A 16,333-nucleotide genomic window follows, 5' to 3' on the forward strand; every position below is an offset into this window, starting at 1 on the left:
ATTAAGAACTAGTGGAGACTGAGGAGCAGCATAGGTAAGCTTTGTCTCAAGCAGAAAATCCTCAATAAACCAGGTCAAGATCCAGATCACATATATCTAACTTCCTTTTGTAATTTGGGCAGAGGAGTGTAGAATTGATGTAAGAGATTTGATTCATGTCTGGGTTGCACTTACACTATTTATTGTTTGCTACTCTTTGACTACTTACACAGTAGAGGCAGCCCTGAAGACCAATGTTCCCATAGGCAGTTGACATATATTTGATGGCATTTGGGTTAAAACACAGCATAAATAAAACCAGCTTGTCTTGTACTATATTAAAACCATAGAGATGGAAAAAAAAATCAATGTTTTTTTTTTTCTGTATAGAAAAGGATGAAACTCATGAAGAAAAGAACTAATATTATCCAATTTTGGGTAAAGGCAACAGAAACACAAAAGCACATAGACTACTTTTATAGAGAAAGATGTAGGTAAATAGACATTTTTGTATGTAGTGGAGATTAGACTGCCAATCCTGTAAACCGTCTCGTTACCTTGATTTCAGAGGACAACAGTTAGGTTACATCGTGGTAATGCTGACTTGATGAGTGCATGATACGGTAATGTAAGGAAACAAAGATCGATATTAAAATGACTACAGAGTCTCTGAGGAGTACACACAGATCAATATGGTGTAAGTCATAGACTACCCTCCTCTATAGAAGAGTCCTGTAAGAAAGTGAAGCCAATTCTTCTGAGAAGTTTTCCCACTCTCCCAATGAACTGTAAATTATCATAATCAAACACAATATTAAACCGTTCCTTTCTTGGAACTTAAAGGCCCTTGGAAGAAGATTAACTATCGCCCCAAATAATGAAATGAATGAAGTTTTCTTTCAAATTATAGTTTCTTCCACATTATTTTACCAAAGTGGGCTTGAGTCAAGAGCTTTTTGTCTCAGGGCATATTGAGTGTGCTAATAACCAGATATACAGAGTTGGGCTGACCCAGAGCCATCTAGCTAGTTAGTCTCAGTCACACCCCTGATTGGTGTTTAGAGGTACAGGGCAAATTACTGTGTGATTCTTAGCTCATGTAAGTCCGAGATAGAATGGCTCACATGTAGAGTTTTCAGCAAGCAAAGTGAATTTCTAAATTACAGCTTCTCTCCTTAGATATAATCAGTAAATTGATTAGTAAATGGGCTCATAGAGGTGTTTGGCTTCCTGACTAGGGAGCCTTCCCCCACCCCCCATTTGTTATGGCTATTCCATGCAATGATGAATATGGGCGGGTACCTCATAAACGGTCACATTACAGACAGACAACTTCTGAGTATGGAATGGAGGCATTTACATAAACAGAGGCTCATTCTCTGCTTCATGCTGTATTGCAGTTTTTCATGCCCATTAACTATCTACTCTGCCTGCACTTGAGCCCCTGTGCTAACATTAAAGTAAGTTCATCTTCAAGGGAAAAAATATATCTCAGGAGATTCGTCTCAGATAGAGTGTTTGAATAACATTAAGTGAACCAAGCAAAAATAAAATGCTAATGAAATTAGTGTAGTCAGATTTTAAAGTTGATGAGAATAAACAAATTCTTCTGATAAAGTATAACCGTAACACTTAGTATGTTTTTCATTGCAGTATTTGGGAAAAAATACAATTGTGTATTGAAATAATTTGACTTTTTAAATATATTTAAGAATTTTTCTTTTTGCTGCTCTTTCTAAAGTAAAAAGTCTATTGGGAGAAAATTTGATTGTCCTATATAACTTAGTTGTTAAGACTAACCTGACTCCTTTATTTTCATTGACTCTAGTATTTGAAAGACGACATAAAATACAGCATCTTTTTATTAGGCTCTATCCTAATAATATGAAGAGTTCACATAAATTTTAAAGGACTCCATGTGTTCCATACAAAACACTTAATTAGATAGTCACAGCAATCATATGAAATAAAGTGCTTTTCTCTTTTTACAGGTGAGGAAACTGAAGTTCAGAGAGGTGATTTCCCCAAATTATATACAGTTGTATGGGGCAGAGTAAGTTCTAACTTGAAAATAATTGTTCTATAATTTTATTCAACAGCGTTTTCTTTCTTTCTTTCTTTCTTTCTTTCTTTCTTTCTTTCTTTCAAACCATTTTTAGACATTGTGCAAAGGAAATAGATAGCAGAACAGAGTACAAGACAATATTTAACTTGGTGGCACTACAGCCAAGGATATGTGTTTGGAAAAGAGCATGTGCAAGTGAGGGGAAAGAGAGAGAAATGTACAAGCAGTAACAATATAATGTGATAAAAGCTAAATGTGATAATTAATTCAAAATGCATAGCATCGCAAAATCGGTAGCAAATATTACTTTGGGAATGTGTCAGGGAACCCTCAGAAGGGAGGTAATTTATAATATAAGTTGGGAAGGACAAGTGGATTAGGTATTAATCAAGTAGAAAGATCAAAGAAGGCATTTTTGGCATAAACAAAAGATGTGAAGTGAAAGGAACTAATAAGTATTCTTGAGCAGCTGAGTTGTTTGTGTGTGGTTCTGTAGCCCTGGTGTAATGACCAAGTGAGTGAGACTATAAAGCTAAAAACCATCGAGAGCCTCAGAGGTTTTGCATGTCATGGTAAGGAGTTTGGATTTTCTTTTTGGTCAATAGGGACCCACTGAAAGGGTTGAAATTCATTCAAAGCTTGAACTTCCTTCCCCAAAACTAAGTGCAGTAAGCACCAGTCTTGATGCAAACATTGTATTTTGAGCCAGAAAAGGACATTAACAAACAAGCAAACACCAGTGGGGGTGGAGAGAGAAAGTCACACAACTGGTCTGCTAAAGATTCCACCCCAGTGGGAGAAACAAATGACAACCCACAATCTCAGCATATGGTATGTAATCTGAAAAAGATTGATGCACATTTACAGGTGATGATTCAATAATGATAATGTTATTATTAGAAACATAATACACTTACACACCTTCACCCTCCACATCTCTTATTTGAGAACTACTTGTAGAGGAAATAACAATGAAGTATGACATTGAGGAGGAAAAAAAAGAAGTTTTGGCATTGTCATCACACAAACCCACAACCACAAGCCCGACAGAAATATTAAGGACAGCTGGAGGCATGACATGTTTTTAAATTTAGCCCATAAACTCTTGAAATTCTACCCTTAAGGTTTTCTCTGTAGGAACTCTTCTCTCTCCAAGCTCCTCCTGGTGACTGACATTACTTCTGGACCACACCTAAGAGATTGTTAGGAGGAGAATATCTATGCAAAATAAGAAATATCAATAAAGCAGATGTCCTTACTTTGGTTTCCATAAATAAGAAAGAAGTTCAAGGATAGCCCTGATGGGGATAACTTTAAGATGGCAGTTCTTAGTAGTCAATAGAAAAAAAAAATAATATCAGCATGATAAAGACACAGAATTTTATTTAAAAACTTGTACACACACACAACATATAGGTCACCAGTAGGTGGGACCCAAAGGGAAAAACACCTGAAGCAGTGGAGCTTTTTATGCTTTTGTAAAATCCCTGTCTTTTTAAAAAAGTTCAACTGTAATCATGCAGAGGAATTTCGTCCATGACAAGAGGGTAGAAGCCAAACTAGAGAAGTTGACAATGTAGTTGATATGTAGTTTGAAAAGCTGTATGCATTCAGATAAGGCTCAGAGTAGGGATACTTATAGAACTTCTAAGGAATTAAAAAATATAGTAGATCAGTGTCCATTATTTTTAAGAATGTTAGGAAAAAGAGAAAGGCTCAGATTGCTATAAAGAGAAAATAGAATGCTTTTTCTTGAAAAGGGGTGGGAAATGTGTGGAGGGGGAGGATGACCGTGATAATTACACACTGTTCAGATTCTAATCAGCAGTGGGACACACTAGAAATAATTTTCAGTTATCTATTTGAGTCGCCTAGAATGATGTAAGTTTCTAAGCATTAGACAACCGAGGTTAACACGTGGAGTTTTCCTGCATCCTCTTTAGAAGTCGCCTTGCACATTGCAACACAGCCTTACTGTTAGAAGGGTAAGTCTTCCCTGCCGTATTTAACTCCATTTAGGGAATGAAGCAACATAGATGGAGTCTCTTTGAGATTTACTTAAGCATTTAGTGGTTTGGGACAGTGGTAGAGCACAGCAGTTCAGAGGTGAGACTCTGACTCAGACAGAGCTGGACTTGAATCCCTGTTTCCCCAGATGCTATCTGAATAACTCTGGGGGAATCTCTGTTATGTTGCAGTTATACACAGCCCCTAAAATGGGTATCTCATAGGGTTGTTGTTGAGGACAAATGAGAATCCAGGAACTCTCCTAGAAAAATGTATACTTATGTACAGTGCTATGGATATTTTACAGTCTTTCAGAAAATTTTGATGGAGTTTTAATTAATCAATTGCATTTTTAATTTTTTGTACAAATTGGTAATTACATTATCAAAGATATGGATAAATAGATGGCTTCCATTATGTTTCTGCCTTTTATTGGCTTATTTTTCCACTTATCAGTTAAAAAAAGACCATTTTTTGGAGCAGCTTTAGGTTTACAGAAAAGGTTTTGTTAGTTTGTCAGCAGTGGATACTTATTCTTTTGAATTAGTTGAGTTGCAGTAAGAGTACAAATGAGTGTGTAACTCTTTATCCATTGAAATCTTGAGACTTGATAGGTAGTGACTTTATCATTTATACACATGTATATTTGTGCATCCAGGTTGAGTAACTCCTCACTTGAAAAAACTACATGTAAATAGGTCTTTTATATTTCTTCTTTACATTGCTAATTTAAAAGCAAGTTGTATTTGAACTAAATTTCAGATTTTCTAGTAGAAAATTTGATTATAAATTAAATTTTTGTTGAACTATTAAGCAAACATTCTCATCTACTTTGTAGGTTTTGGACAAGACGTCCACACTGTAAAAACATGGCCACATAGAAAACTGCTTATTGACCTCTGTCTTGGATAAATCTCTTTGTCTTTGCTGATTCTGACAAAGAGTTTTGAATCTTGTTGGCTAAAAAACTTATAAAACAGCAAAGTTCTCTCTAAGGGACTCTCTGGACATATTGTTATGATGTATGGCAGTCTAGAAATACTACTCTACACTATACTGTGCTTTACCTTAGAGTCCTACCTTATCCCAGGTCATATCCTACCATTTCCATGCTTTATCATTGTGTATTAGTTTTCCATTATCTGTAGTATCATTACACAAGTATGAGATGAATTCATTAGTCTGAATTAGACAGGGTAATTTTTTTAACAAAATAAGATTTTGTTTATTTCCTTGTATATGTATTTTTCTTCAGTACTATGTAATTTGGTTTTGCAATTACTTAGCCAATGATTTATTGCCATTTAGGTCATTGAAACAGAGTGCAGATGTATTAGAGCATTCCATTCCATTGTCACAGGGGCCCAGTTCCTAACTGGAATAATGATGTAGTCACATCTTAATGACAGTTTAGTCAAAGTTGAATCCTACTCACGTATAATTGTGTTGATTAATAAACATGTCATATTGATTTTAAATACTTTGTATATTGGTCGTGATCAAGGCTGTCGAAGCCTCACAAGAGCCTCTTACATTCCATGACTCCCAGTGTGACTCATCAGCTCAATGTTACCACTTCACAAAGCACATATTTATAGCCTTGGCATTACCCCATGTGCTAAATATCTGGGTGTTGGGAGCTGAAATTGCCACTAGGGTTACAAGATCATGTAATTCTGAAAGGAAATTCAAGATGAGATCTTTGGCTATTAGGAGAATAGATCATCAAAAAGAGAACAGGTTTTGAGAGATATAAATAGGAACAACTAAAGAGCTCAGAGTCATCATAAATCATAGAATAAATATGAGAATACATGAGAAAAAATGTTTCTAGTTACAATTTAAGCCAGCTTACAGGATACTGAGATGTGTAAAGTCAGGGAACTTTTTTTTTCATCTGAGAAAGGATTTTAGTAGCCTTTGAAGTCTAAGATATCACTTAAAGATTGATAGGAATATACAAAGTTCTCCTGGAGACTCCTGATCAATTCAATTTTGAGACGGTTGTTATGGTAGTGAGCCCTTGTATTATGGCCTCTTGTTTATTTTTATCCCAGAGAAACTCTGTCATGTATGTTTTAGGTCTAGTGATGTATAATAGGACAGGGCTTAGTTATTTCTGTTGCTTTGTTACTTGTGTTTGCTCCATTTTATCATTTTTACTTTCTCCCTGTGATTTATTGAATCCAATATAAGTAAAAAAACAAAATAGTTACATATAAACTAAAACCACAGATATATATTTTTTGTATATCTAGTTAAATGAGTTTCTAAAGATATGATTTTGGCCTGTGTGTTAATTTGCATTATTGGAAGATGCAGAGCTCAACATGGGATTAGATATGCAAGAGATTTATTAGGTAAAATGCTTAGGAAAGATAAAGGGGGGTGGAAGACAGAAACAGACCACAATGTGGATCTGACCCTTGTAACGGAAGGAATACTGGCTAGGAAAGTGCTAAGACTATTCTATGAAAATTGCAACCAGGGAGCGCCTGAGTGGCTCAGTCAGTTAAGCATCTGATTTGGGCTCAGGTCATGACCTCATGGTTTGGGAGTTTGAGCCCCTCATCAGGCTCTGCACTGACAATGGGGAGCCTGCCTTGGATTCTCTCTTCCTCTCTGTCTGCCCCTCCCCTACCTGTTCTCTGTCATTCTCTCTCTTTCTCAAAATAGGCAAATAAACTTTAAAAATTAAAAAACCAGAGACCCAGCAAAAAAAGAGACCTAGAGGCCAATATCCCTGATGAATATGGATGCAAAAATTCTCAACAAGATACTAGCAAATCGAATTCAACAGCATATAAAAAGAATTATTCACCATGATCAAGTGGGATTCATTCCTGGGCTGCAGGGCTGGCTCAATATTCACAAATCAATCAATGTGATACATCACATGAATAAAAGAAAAGATAAGAACCATATGATCCTGTCAATCTATGCAGAAAAAGCATTTGACAAAATTCAGCATCCTTTCTTAATAAAAACCCTCAGGAAAGTCGGGATAGAAGGAACATAGTTAAACATCATAAAAGCCATTTATGAAAAGCCCACAGCTAATATCATCCTCAATGAGGAAAAACTGAGAGCTTTTCCCCTGAGATCAGGAACACGACAGGGATGTCCACTCTCACTGCTGTTGTTTAACATAGTGTTGGAAGTTCTAGCATCAGCAATCAGACAACAGAATGAAATCAAAGGCATCAAAATTGGCAAAGATGAAGTTAAGCTTTCACTTTTTGCAGATGACATGGTACTATACATAGAAAACCCGATAGACTCCACCAAAAGTCTGCTAGAACTGATACATGAATTCAGCAAAGTCGCAGGATACAAAATTAATGTACAGAAGTCAGTTTTATTTTTATACACTAATAATGAAGCAACAGAAAAACAAATAAAGAAACTGATCCCATTCACAATTGCACCAAGAATCATAAAATACCTAGGAATAAACCTAACCAAAGATATACAAGATCTGTATGCTGAAAACTATAGAAAGCTTATGAAGGAAATTGAAGAAGACACAAAGAAATGGAAAAACATCTATGCTTATGGATTGGAAGAATAAATATTGTTAAAATGTCAGTACTACCCAAAGCAATCTACACATTCTATGCAATCCCAATCAAAATTGCACCAGCATTCTTCTCAAAGCTAGAACAATCCTAAAATTTGTATGGAACCACAAAAGACTCTGAATAGCCAAAGTAATATTGAAGAAGAAAACCAAAGCGGGAGGCATCACAATCCCAGACTTTAGCCTCTAGTACAAAGCTGTAATCATCAAGATAGCATGGTATTGGCACAAAAACAGACACATAGACCAATGGAATAGAAGAGAGACTCCAGAATTGGACCCACAAAAGTATGGCTAACTAATCTTCGACAAAGCAGGAAAGAATATCCAATGGAAAAAAAGGCAGTCTCTTTAACAAATGGTGCTGGGAGAACTGGACAGCAACATGCAGAAGAATGAAACTAGACCACTTTCTTACACCGTTCACAAAAATAAACTCACAATGGATAAAGGACCTAAATGAGACAGGAAACCATCAAAACCCTAGAGGAGAAAGCAGGAAAAGACTCCTCTGACCTCAGCCGCAGCAATTTCTTACTTGACACATCTCCAAAAGTAAGGGAATTAAAAGCAAAAATTAACTATTGGGACCTCGTCAAGGTAAAAACCTTCTACACTGCAAAGGAAACAATCAACAAAACTAAAAGGCAACCGACAGAATGGGAGAAGATAGTTGCAAATGACATATCAGATAAACAGCTAGTATCCAAAATCTATAAAGAACTCACCAAACTCCACACACGAGAAACAAATAATCCAGTGAAGAAATGGGAAGAAGGCATGAATAGACACTTTTCCAAAGAAGACATCCAGATGGCCAGCAGACACATGAAATGATGCTCAACATCACTTCTCATCAGGGAAGTACAAATCAAAACCACACTCAGATATCACCTCACGCCAGTCAGAGTGGCCAAAATGAACAAATCAGGAGACTATAGATGCTGGCGAGGATGTGGAGAAATGGGAACCCTCTTGCACTGTTGGTGGGAATGCAAACTGGTGTAGCCACTCTGGAAAACAGTGTGGAGGTTTCTCAAAAAATTAAAAATAGATTTACCCTATGACCCAGCAATAGCACTGCTAGGAATTTACCCAAGGGATGCAGGAGTGCTGATGTGTAGGGGCACATGTACCCCAATGTTTATAGCAGCACTTTCAACAATAGCCAGATTATGGAAAAAGCCTAAATTTCCATCAACTGATGAATCGATAAAGAATATGTGGTTTATATATACAATGGAATACTACTTGGAAATGAGAAAGAATGAAATCTGGCCTTTTGTAGCAATGTAGATGGAACTGGAGGGTGTTATGCTAAGTGAAATAAGTCAGGCAGAGAAAGACAGATACCATATGTTTTCACTCATTTGTGGATCCTGAGAAACTCAACAGAAGACCAGAGGGGAGGGGAAGGGGAGAAAATAGTTACAAATAGAGAGAGAGGGAGGCAAACCATAAGAGACTCTTAAATACAGAGAACAAACTGAGGGCGAATGAGGGGTGGGGGAGAGGGGAAAATGGGTGATGGGCATTGAGGAGGGCACCTGTTGGGATGAGCACTGGGTGTTGTATGGAATTCAATTTGACAATAAATTACATATAAAAAATAAAAAAACCAAAAATAACAAAAATTAAAAAAAAAAAAGAAAATTGCAACCAGAGTATGGGCTTTCAACCCATGTCTCACAATAGAATAGTCTTATTTCAGGACACCTGACCATCATCCTGCAAATGTCGTGGTGGGTCCAGAGGACAGATAGCTGAGGCTGTCAGAAAGCCATGTCCCTGCAGCAGCAGGGTGGGCAGTGCGTTTTCATAGCCATCACACCCTGGGACACAGTGGGATTTGGAGGGAAGAAGGTGGGATTTAGCTTTACATTCTAGCTGTGTCACTTAGCAGTTCCCTGACTTTAGACAGTTTTTGATAACCATTCTGTAAAATGGGAAAATTAGTTTATACTCCATTTATTGTAATAGTTAAACATACGATAAAGGGAGGGAGGGGGAGAGAGAATTTTGCAGTTGCTAAGAGATGGACATAGATATAAATAAATTTAGTAACGGTAGGAGAACACAGTGGTTAAGAGCTAGACCACCCTAGGTGCGCCTGGGTGGCTCAGTCGGTTAGCATCCAACTTCGGCTCAGGTCACGTTCTCACAGTTCGTGGTTCGAGCCCTGCGTCGGGTTCTGTGATGACAGCTCAGAGCCTGGAGCTTGCTTCCGATTCTGTGGATTCTGTGTCTCCCTCTCTCTGGACCTTCCCCGCTCACGCTGTCTCACTGTCTCTCTCAAAAATAAATAAATATTAAAAAAAAAAAAAAGAGCTAGACCACCCCTGTTGGACTCCAGTCCACACTTCCTAAGTTCCTTGACCTTGTTTGTTTCCAAATCTCTGTGCTCAGTTTCCTTACCTGTTACTTGGAGATAAAAGGATTATGGTGAGGACTGAATGAATGAATGAATTTTATGTACATGAATGATGTAAAGTGACTAGAGCCATTTCTGGCACATAGCACCATGTATGTGAACTTTTAATGCTATTGTTACTTCAACTATGTTTATTTAAATACCTATCTGGATTTTCTCGTTTTATGATTTTTGACTTATTTTTACTCTGAACTTTACATTAACTTCCTTTGCTCCTTTCCAGATTCTTTTTTTTTTTTTTTTAATCTGTGATGGTTTTCTTGTAGATTTACCTGAGATTCACTTTAAAAGAGAATGTTCCCTGAGTTAGTGGTCAATTGGAATAGAAGCATTTCTCAAAGGTTGTTCCCTGTGATCAGCCCTCTATACTCTGGCTTCATCAGATGATGCAAGTATAGGTATAGAAGATCAACCCCTCTTATTCTCTCAGCTTAGTTCTTCAGGAAATTAGCTTAGCTAGGGACTTGACAGGCAGGCCATGTGAAACTTTAACAGAGGACCACCAAGCTACTTAACTGGAGTGATTTCATGCTTCAGAACTCACATCCAAGCTGATTTCTCAAACATCCATTCCTCTTTTACCATACTGTAAAAAGCTTAGTGATCTTGAGCTGGTAAGTAGGGAATGGAATTTACATTGCATAAAATTTATAATAAAATGTGATAAAACAACAATGGATTTGTTTTCATTTTTCAAAGAATGACGTGATAGGAGCTTTTTTTAAAACAAAACAAAATAAAAACAATGTCAGTTGTCTCAGTGCTTTGTACCCATCTTGGGAAGGTTGGTTCTCATGTTTATCCTTGAAGAAATGATTAGTTTTAGAAGACAACGTGTCAAGCCCTCAGAATCATGTGGAATGTGACATTCTGATCTGTAGGGTAATGACTTGAAGCCATATCTCATTCTCCTTTTTCACTCAGCTGCAGCATGAGTTTGGAATCTATAGGACAGGATGGCACCCTGGAGTACAGCTTGCAGACTTCAGTGCCATTGAGCTCATAAATGGCTCAGCTGGCATCTCAGGCAGGGAGTATATGAACCAGGCTCAGATGCAGCTGATGATTTGATGTCCAGATGTGAGGAGGGAAGGGGGTTCAAAGCAACAGCAACAGCTGATTATAAAAGAGAACAATAGCAAGGGAGAGAAATTAAAGAGAAACACAGCGAGATGACAGGGCTAGTTGGAGGGGGGAGTATCATTCATCTCTTGTGAAAGCCCCCACAGCAGAAAGATGGATTAATGCTGTCAGAGCTGTTATCCATTCCATCAGCTTTATTATATGGTAGAAAGCTACCTGTCACTTTCTTGGCTGCATGCAGTGGTACAATCCTGGCTCCCTTTCCCCAGTGCATCGCAAACATTTTCTCGGTTTCCTTTTTGAAGCAGCTTTAATATTTGTTTCAATCACAGGTAGATCCATCATATGCATTTAATTTAAAAAGTCATAACAAGCGGAATTTTTGTTCAACATAAAGAGCTCATAAAACAAATGCTACTATTTATCAACTTTAATGGATTTTGTAAAGGTCTTATAGGAATAAAGAATAAAAACCCAATGATGGTCTTACAATAAATACTCGATACTTTATTGCCTATTTATGGGGATAATCTTCTTGCCTTCCCACAATATATGGCTCTTCAAAAAGAGTTAAACTGTGGTCATGTGGTTTACTTGCCAGGAGATGGCAATAGTGGTCTGTTTCCATGTTTAGTCTTACAAAGGCTCATTCCACCAAAATTAAACTAGGTACCAAAATGATGGGGAATTCCAATTCTGTTTTCCAATACAAAGTTATCCATTTAAAATTCTTGAATTATAAAGTTGTTTCTAATCATGTACAGCCAGATTTTTTACCAAAGGCGTTGTCATGACAGCTTTCTGAAGACCCCCAAATAATCATTTTGTTCTCCTAGAAGCAATAACATAATTTTGAGAAAAAAATCTACGCATACAATCAGAAATTTAACAAAAGCCACAGGGAATGAATTAAAATGGGAATTTGATAAGATTATGATGATTAATGCTTAGACAAGAATCACTGAATCTTTAAGTAAGAAATCAGATCAATATCCCTTGAATTTATTGGATGAGCCTTTTAGCACTTTGATTGAGATCAGGCCAACTTTTCATTCGAGTTCATTGTGATGCTGTCACTGTTTTACCTGGGAAAGACTGAACCTATATAGTACTTTCCATCTGCGTTATATACATTTCCTTTTATTTGACATTGAGAGCTACAAAACCCAACATTTTCTTCTTTGTTTCAGCTCCTAGGAAGCTCAAGTATTATTGTCTTCAGCAAGAATTTTATGAAATAGTTTTCTTTTTCATCCTTTTATTATTAACTTATCTTTACTCTGGACTAATGGTTCAATTTTATTATACTGTACATGCATTTCAAGCCATGTTGAATCTCTTTTGGAAATACATGTGCTTTACTTTCATGAATGCAATGAAGCTGTGATCACTCTGGATAATAATTATAACCATTCTTTGCTGTGATGGTTTGTAGTTCTACCCATAGACTACATAATAATTTTCTTGAAAGCAACAGCCACAGCATGAAGGCCACCTTAATCTTTTATTGCTATGTTCAAGATGACTGCTTGCTATTTTTCAGAGAGGGCATTTCCTTTTTTCTAAGTAAAATATCTACATCTAGAATGTTTTTAAATAAAATGGTTTTCAGTTTGCTGCTCTTAGCAGATTTTTTCAATTGCTATATTTGAGTAATTTTGCTCCAGTCTATTACAAGCTCATGGTCTATTGCATGGTCTGTTGCAGTGGGTTACATGTGGTTCTTGAGGATTCCACGTGAAGCACTTTTAGCCAGTTCGAAGTAAAGAAAAACATTATTTAATATATTGTATTGCCACAGTGATTGAAAGTAATAATCTGTTATAGAAAGAAACTAAAATTTATTGAGGTGGTAGCTATTATGACAGTATTGGATCCTAGCTTTTTAAAAAAACAGGTATGGAACATTAAATTTAATATCTGGTAGAAAATTAGTTGTGTTGTCATATGTGATTAAAACAGTTTTCCCAATAATTGTTTCCATTAGTGCAATTGATAATTTATATCTACTTGATTGCAAGGGTATGCTGACATACTCATAACTGAATATTAAGACCAATCATATGACTTCGGGAGTGAGTTGAATTTAACATGATTTTCCTTGTGTTTTTAGTCTTTGGTTAGACTTACTGTCATAACAGAAAATCAAGGCAAGTGCTCATGTGTTGGTTATACTAAATGGCCTGTGTAAGCTGAGCCAGTGCTGGGACTATTTGCCTCTCACCACTCTTCATATTCTTTTCTGTATCATGGAGGGACGGACTCCTGCAGGCCGAATTTCCCAGGCTCCCATGTCAACAGACTCAGCTAATGGGACACAGTTGGAGGAATTCAAAGTGTGGGAAGGAGGAAGAAGCTGGAGTATTCCCCTACCTCCTCTCTGGGCAGTGTATTGGCCACTGGCTAAATCTCCTCTGTGTGGTCCCCTCTTCTGCTAGCATTCTTGACTACTGGGCTCTGGGGGTTTACCTCCTTCTGGACCCCTAAGCCACCGTGTTGCAAGGACTTCTTGGTGTCACTCAGCTCTGGGCTGCCTCGCTGTCTCTTGTTTGCTTTTTCAGCCTTTTCCATTTCCACCTGTGTAACCAATTTCTTGCATTAAGTGTTCTCCATTATAAAAACCTGAAATGGTTTCTATTTTCCTGGTAAAGCTTGACTGAATTATAAGATTTAGCATAAAATATGCTTAGCATGGAAATTTTCTGTGTGTATCAGTGTTAATGTAAGTTTTTTTAACATGCTTTCAAAATCAGCTTAAATTTATTTACGATTTGCATCTTGTATACTGAGTGCCAGATTCTATGACTCCTATGTTTTTGAGTAATACTCTATTATATTAGAAACACAAAGAAGCATGTAAAGAAGAAAGTAACAAGAGGAAGAGGGAAAGGGAAAAAAAAGTAAAAGGAACCGAAGGGTACAATATTTCTAAAAAATTATTTACAGAATTTGATCAGCTTTTAAAGTGTCTCCTCCTTCCCAAAATGTTTTTATAAAGAATATTAATTCTATTATATTTTAGTGTTACATGTGGAAAAAGGTACCACTATCCATAAACTTAGGGAAACATGAAAATGAAACATGAAAATGTTTCATGAAAATGAAGCAGCTTTAAATTTTTTTTAATGTTTATTCATTTTTGAGAGAGACAGAGCGTGAGTGGGAGCGGGGCATAGAGAGAGGGAGACAGAATCCGAAGCAGGCTCCAGGCTCTGAGCTGTCAGCACAGAGCCTGCTGGGTGGCTCGAACTCACATACCATGAGATCATGACCTGAACTGAAGTCAGACACTTGACCAACTGAGCCACACAGGCACCCCTAAATAGCTTTTTAAAAATAGCATTGCTTCAGAGAATTTAATTTGCTGGTGAGCCTTGTGAATTTCTAGGTGGCTAATCTATTTTATTACCTCATCTTATAGATATCATTGATTTCAAGATTCACTTATTTACTTATTTATTTATTCAACAAATATTTGTTGACCTCAAGAAGCATGTATTAGACACTATTATAAGGATTGGAGATACAAGAGTAAAGTGAGAAGAAAAAAAAATATCTGCCTAATTTGTAGTAGGAAGAGATAGTCAACAAATAAGTAAGTAACAGTCAGATAGTGAAGTGCTATGAAAAATAGTAAAGCAGGGAATACGCCTAGGGAGTGCTGAGGCAAAGGTGAACAATTGCACTTTTAAACAGTATGGTTAAGGAACACTCCATAGAGCAAAAGGGGCAAGTCCTGTGCCTGTCAGACACTCCAGTGTTCCACATGGATATTACTTACAGCAACTGCTAAGCCTCTGAGCAGAGCATGGCTGGGAGTCTTGAGGAACATAGAGAATGATAGTATTCAGGAGGCCAGTACAGTTTAAGACATCATCAATTTAAAAACAGCTTTGGGAGAAGAGATTTAAAAGAAAAACAGAAAGAAAAAAATTCTGTTCCATTCAATGTACACATAGTTTTTTAAAAACTAAATGACTATAGCATACATTTATCACTGCATGCCTCATTTTTTTGTTGGTTTGAGGCTAAGATTTTTTTCACACACAGCATCTGAAGTTTCTTCTGAAACACTTCTGGTCTCTAGTTAATGTATAACATCATGATGACATGCTGTTCTTCATTATTTTAACTTGTATTTGTACCATCCGTAGAACTAACAATATAATCCAGGCTTACACTAAAGAATTCTTGGATTTGGTTCTGCATTTTTTATTTCAGTACACTTTTGCTTTCATTCTCCTCCTTAATTTAATTACATATTGCTGGAAGTTAAATAGCTTCTCTTCAAAGGCAGCTAGTACCTTTTGATATCTAACCTTACAGATACCCTTCAGAACTTGTGAATCAGTCACACCAATTCTTCCTAGCTTTGAAATGCCTATGATCAGTTCTGAGATGTTTGGTTACATTTGCCCAACATTCAAAGACAGCTACTTCCTAACCTATTCCTCTATCTGCAACTAAAGAATTTCTTTTGATATTGATTGGGAAGTTCCTTCCTTGTAGAGAAACTTGAAAATATGAATAAAAAATATTTGATCTCTGAACCCATTTTGCATCGAAGCATCACAGGAGACCAGTGTTTTGTGGAACACAGTGAAAGAAACATCTCCATGCCATTACCACCACTTGTTCCTTGTCATTTTGATAATAGCCAGCCTGACAAATGTAGGATAATACCTCATTGTAGTTTTGATTGCCTTGATGATTAGTGATGTTGAGCATCCTTTCATGTGCCTGTTGACCATCTGTATATCTTCTTTGGAAAAAAGCCTATTCAGGTGCTCTGCCCATTTCTCAATCAGATTGGTTGTTGTTGTTGTTGTTGCTTAGTTGTATGGATTCTTTATATATTTTGGATGTTAACCAACCCCTTATTGCCCTATTGGGTATATAATTTGCAAATATCTGCTCCTGTTCAGTAGGTTGACTTTGTGTTTTGCTGATTGTTTCCTTCACTTCCCATATGTTTATTTTTGCTTTTGTTTCCCTTGCCTTTAGAGACAGATTCAAGAAAATGCCAGTCAGACCAATGTCAGGGAGCTTCCCACAAATGTTTTCTTCTAGGAGTTTTATGGTTTTAGGTGTTATATTCAAGTCTTAAATCTATTTTTAGTTAATTTTTGTATATGGTATAAGACAGTGGTCCAATTTCATTCTTTTGTATGTAACTGTGCAGTTTTTC

The sequence above is a fragment of the Prionailurus bengalensis genome, chromosome C2, assembly GCF_016509475.1.
Source record: "Prionailurus bengalensis isolate Pbe53 chromosome C2, Fcat_Pben_1.1_paternal_pri, whole genome shotgun sequence".
Taxonomy (NCBI): domain Eukaryota; kingdom Metazoa; phylum Chordata; class Mammalia; order Carnivora; family Felidae; genus Prionailurus; species Prionailurus bengalensis.